Here is a 5,874-nt window from a genome sequence, read left to right as displayed (position 1 = left end):
CCCATCAGCAAGTATTTATAACAGAATCCTTTAGGAAATGAGAATTTCACCTTGTCTTTCAAATGCAATGAAGTTCTGATTTCAGAAATTCAAAATTGTAGCTCTTTGCTGAATCTGGTGCTCAACAGTCTTTAAGACTATTTCAGACCGAAATGATTTTAATCAAGTACACTAAGCACTGTTGTGTCCCTAAATCTTTCTTAATTAATCTGTGCATCCATATTTTTATAGCTTCTCTTATCTGCAACTTGTTTGGGATTTATTTGAGCTGAACCTTTTGTTTTCCTCCGCCGCGCACATAGTACTTCCTAGAACCTGGTGTAGAAATAACCTAAAGATGCCAAATGAGAAGGGGTGAAGGGAAGGACTCTGCATAGTTCAAGCTGTTACTTCTGTTGTTTCTGTTTAGTGAATTTTATTGCCCGTGATGTTTTTAATATTTTGGTTTGGGGAATTCTTGATTTTCATCTTACAAAATAATATTTTTATCATTGCTTCATATGATGAAGTAGGACAGGGGAAAAAAAACCACTTAATTATTCTTATGCAGAAATTGTTAAACCAGTGTGAGATGTTAAGACTATTAATTAAGGGGTTAATTTTGCCATTTTATTTTTACAAATATATATTTTTTCTGAATGTGAGTCCAAGAGTGGGCAAAAAAATAACAATTTTCTAGTTTGAACTAAGCTACAGAGGTTTTTGAAAGTGTATTACTAACTTGTTGAATCATGATATTCTGCCTCATGGCACCAAATTGTACACTTGTTTTTCTAAAATAAAGTAATTAAAAACTTAATTATGTAATTGCTATTTTTATTATGTATCTTTGAGCAGTTTGTCCTATAAAACTAAGACGAATACTTCCATAAATATTTATTCCTTTTATTAAAGTAAGTTATTACTTACTTTAGAAACAGGATTTTAGATTTCAAGCAAGCTTGGGAATGGATTGTGACTTAGCTCTTTATAGATTAAGTACCTGGCACTCATTGATCTAGCATATTTTGCTTTTGTAAAACCTAATAATAATTTTGAGTATGCATTTTTTTTCTAAAGATAGCCTCAGTCTCTCTACAGAGTTTAAGACTTGATTTTAATTTTGAATTACTAATTAGGACCTAGGTAGCTATCATTTTTGTTATCAATGAATAAAAGAATTTAAAACCTTTGGGGCTTTTTTGGGGAGGGGAGATTAAGATTTTATTTTTATAGACATGTGTATCTGTGAATAAATGCCACATAAGTGCCAGTTCCCAAGGAGGACAGAAGAGGGCATCTGATCCCCTGGAGTTAGACAGGTGGTTATGAACCTCTGGACTTGGATGATGGGAACTAAACTCACATCCTTTGCAAGAGCATTATCTGCTCTTAACCGCCAACCAATCTTTTCAGCCCTCTGTTGCAGTTATTATTTTATTTTTCATCAAGTGGAGAACACATACAAAAACACAAAACTTTATGCAATTTTTAAGTTTTAAATTTCATGTGTCAAAGAGATGTGCTTTAATGGGGTAGTAAGCACAAGAACTGAACACACAAGCATGAACCTGCACTGGTTTGCTGGCTATGGGAAGAAGCAGCATGCTGAGCTGCTTAGGAATTCCATGGGAGTATGAAGCACACCCAGGCACCAATGATCCAGACACCACCGCAGACCTTCCAGTCTTACACTTCTGGTTCCCTCACTCTTGTGAATTTGGATAAGTCACTTAACCTCCCTAGCTTCAACATTACCTGTGGTGTGAGAATAATAAACTTACCTCTAGATTGTGTGGATTAAATGGACCTATGACTGGCAGACAGCCACAGCTCATTAACATTTACTTGTCTGGTTTAATTGACTTCTCACCTCATTTAGAATTTGTGTCAATGCTGACCACAGAAAAGCCAAGTCATTAGAATGTGAAATCCTGATATGCTTGAATTTTCCTGAGTAGTTTCTTTCTTTTTTAATTTTAGCAATTTAAGTAGAGCTGAAAAAAATTCTTGTTAACATTGAAATTAAAGTTAAGTATAAATATTTAGACATCTGTGAAAAATCCCCTGGCTTTTGTGCTTTTTCTAATAAAATGAATGAACACAAGAGGGCATAACTACACAATAGGAGTATTGATCAATATGTGAATATCTTGTTTACATAAGATTTATGTATGAATCAGGCAGATTTAGATTTGAATGTCGAATACAGATGGGCAAATTATTTTCCGGTAAGCATGCCTGACAAGTCCTCAAATTTTCTCTTAAGTCCATCTCTTGCAAACTTAAGCAGTATTTAATCAAGCATTAAAAAAAGGAGCAATTATTTTCTTGTGATTTATTCTTTCAACAGATGTTCATTAAATATCTTTTTTGTACCACTAAGAAGGCTATTTCAGTAAAAATCATAGCCTCAGTCCTTTTGGAGTTTTTAAGTTATTGTAATTGGTAGTCAGATCTCAAAATGCTTGATTGGAAGGTTTTTATATTTCTGCTTTTCTTAGTTTCCCTTATGCAATTTCAAGTTCAACATAAAAGCTCATAGAAGAAGTACTGAAGATGATTCGTGACTAGGGCAAAACTGCACACATCAGCTTTCTTCTTACAAAGAAGGGGTCAGATTTACTTTGTGTATCTACACCTGTGGCAGCACCAAGGATAGAGGGAACTTGAGTGCAATTCAGGGTAAGGAAACACTAAGCAAAAGGGATATTCAGAGAAGACTGGAGGTTCAAGGGCTCCCACATTAAATGTATTTTAAACATGAGCCAGTAAACCTGGAATTTTGTTTTTCCTTTCAAACAGGTTCTGTGAATCCATCAATACATAGGTAGCCATTCTTGCTAAGTAGCACCCTTTGCAGCAAAAGGATCCAAACAGTTTTAGCTCACTGATGTGTTCAATTTTATTTGGGTGATGAAACAGTCCAGTGAACCTGAAAAATTTATAGGACAATATTTTTCCACCCTTTCGTTGTTTCATATGGAACTGCATCTTTTGTCTTCTAAGTGATTATGTTCACGTGATGATTTAGATCAGTTTTCTTCCTTCAAAGTTGTTTGATGTGCCACGTTTGCTGAACACGTTAGATGCCGTGGATAGGAATTCTCTTCCTGTGATGTCTAATATTGTCCAGTTGATGGGATCTAGAATTACCTGAGACAAGTCTCTGAACAAGTGATTGAAAGATATTCTGGATTAAGCTAATTGATCCCCATCTAACTGTAGGCAGCACTTTTCCTTGGTTTGGGATCCCTGACTGACAGAAAGGAGAGAGTGAACTGATTAGTCACTCTGTTTTTAGCTGCAGATGCTGTATGAGCAGTTGTCTCTGCCTTAGGCTACTATGACTTCTCCATCAGGATGTACTGCATCCTTGAAGTATAAACTAAAATAAGCCTTTTCTTAAGTTGTTTTGGCCATGGCGACAAGAAAAATGACTTATACACCAACTATAGGAACCCAGTCAAAAATACAGTAAATTGTTAAATGTTAATAGCTCATACAATGACCAGTAATACTTAAAATTCTGAGATTGTACGCAACATAAGCTGTGAACTGGTAAACCTGTCTTAAATTCCTTTGTCTTCCTAGTCTTCAGTTGATGATCAGGGGATCTTTATAAGCATTCTGAATTGGCAGCAGTGTGTTTGAAAATTGTGGGACTTGCCAGGTATGCTGGTGCACGCCTGTAATTCCAGTACTTGGGCGGCAAAGGCACGTGGATCTCAGAGACAGAAGCCAGCCTGGTCTGCATAGCAAATTCCAGGTCAGCTGGGGACTACAGGGAGATTCTGTCTCTAAAAGAAAAAATAGACACTGCTTTGGGGCCCGGCCCACCCTCACCTCCCTCTGCTTCCCTGGGACTGCAGGACCCACCACAGGCCTCTCCTACCTGCAGGCCTGTCTCCTGGGTAAGTCCATTGCGCCCTCTGTGCCTTGACTCCCCCAGCCTCATTCACCCTCCCATCTCCCCCACCTTTCTCTCATCCAAGTTTGGGCCATTCCCCATTCCTTGTCATGGGGCCCTAGACACCTGGGGAACCAATACTGCTTCCTGATCCTTTTCATCTAGACCAACGGAGTGCCTTCTCTGGGCCCCAGGAGCACTGCCCCTGGGACTGGCCCTGCCCTCAACTCCTGCTGCTTCCCTGGGCCTGCACCACCAGCCAGCGTCTTTCTGGGACACAGGGGCTGACCTTTCCTCTTCCTGATCCTTTGCATCCAGACCAACCCAGCTCCTCAGTGCAGTCCCCAGGAGGCCTTAGGGCCTCTTCCCACCCCATCTGCCTTTGCATCACTGGGTGGCATGGCCACCAGCTACCCTAGACCAGCATCTTTCCTACGTCAGGCTCCCAGGCCAGTCCAACCCCCAAATTCCTGAGGCCAATTTTGTTCCTGGAGGGATCCAGACCTTAGGAGAAAGCCTGAAAACATCTGACCCTCACTTGAATTGGGCCTCTGTGGGAAATCCTGAAGACAAAAGCAATCCAGCCACTCCAATATAAAATCAAAAGAACCGGAACCTTAGACGAACCAGTTTTTCATGCCCAAAAAGTAAACCACAAACTTTGACACACAAAGTTCACAAAAAGAAGCAGACCTAAACATGAAGACATGAGTCTCACACAAGAATCAGAAACTACAAAAGAAAATCATGTCAAAATCACAGAGAAAAAATAATAACATGAAAAACCAAAATAACATATCCCCACCAAATACCAATAGTCCTCTAGAGGAGTACAATGACAACCCCCTATGTTGGGGGCCTTTGTTGTGTAAAGTAGAAGTTTCTTCATGTCCGTATAGCTCACGAGCTCGGAGCCATATGTAGAGACTCCTTTCACAGCAGGGTGCTTTCCTGGCATTTTTCCTGACTCCTTTGTGAAGTGGCAGCCACTTTTGAAGTAGCCATGGCCGCTGGCTCTGGAACTGCCAGCTTTTCCTGTATGATTTTCAGGCAGTCTGACAGCCTGGCAGGAGCCCATTTCCATATGTAAATAGGGTATCTCACAAAGTGCCTATCAGCTAGAGCTTTTACCACTGCCCCTACAGTATAAAATATCCTAGTCTTCTCTCAATAATTTGGAGCTGGAAGCAGAGCTGGAGCTAGAGCAGGAACTGGGTCACTGAGAATAAAGAGCTGTACCACTGAATCTGACTGGACTGAGTCCTGTGTCTCCTGCCTGCAATCTAGTCTCCCCAGGGGGCAGCATTCCTCCGTCATCGACTCACGGACACCCAGCTTCAGCTGCCCCGTACTTTCCCGTGTGGTCCAGCAGCCGGTGGAACTCACATATTGAGGAAAGTGCACGGGTGAAATCAGGGCGGGACCCGGCTGGGCAAAGCCTCAGCAGCAGCAGGCTTTCAGCACCGCAGTGGTGGACAGCGACGCGCGACTGAGAAGAGAGAAGCCAATCCCCGCGGAACTCGCTGCTTTCCAGGGCGCGCGCAGGGGACCGATCCCTGCGGGACCGCGTGCACCATACCCCTAGAGATAATACAGGACATGGAACTCAAAAGAACAATTATAAACATGATAAAAGAATTCAGTGAATTGAAAGAACACACACAAAAGAAATCAAAGAACTGAAGGAAGATAGGGATAAACTTCTGAATGAATTCAGAAAAGAGTTAAAAATATTGAAGAATACTCAGGCTGAAATGAAGAAGGAAGGAAACACTCAGTAAGCCAATTAGAAACAACAGGAGAAAGCCTCACTAATAGGATGAATGAAATGTAAAACAGAATATCAAAACTGGAAGATAAAGTGGATGAATTAGACCACTCAAGCAAAGATTATAAAAAATTGAAGAAAACACAAGAATGGAATATGCAGGAATTGTGTGACACCATAAAAAGAGCAAACTTATGCATCATCTACATAGAGGAAG

This window comes from Nannospalax galili, unplaced genomic scaffold, assembly GCF_000622305.1.
Source record: "Nannospalax galili isolate Female #2095 unplaced genomic scaffold, S.galili_v1.0 scaffold709, whole genome shotgun sequence".
Classification (NCBI taxonomy): domain Eukaryota; kingdom Metazoa; phylum Chordata; class Mammalia; order Rodentia; family Spalacidae; genus Nannospalax; species Nannospalax galili.
Note: the sequence above shows the minus strand (reverse complement) of the source record.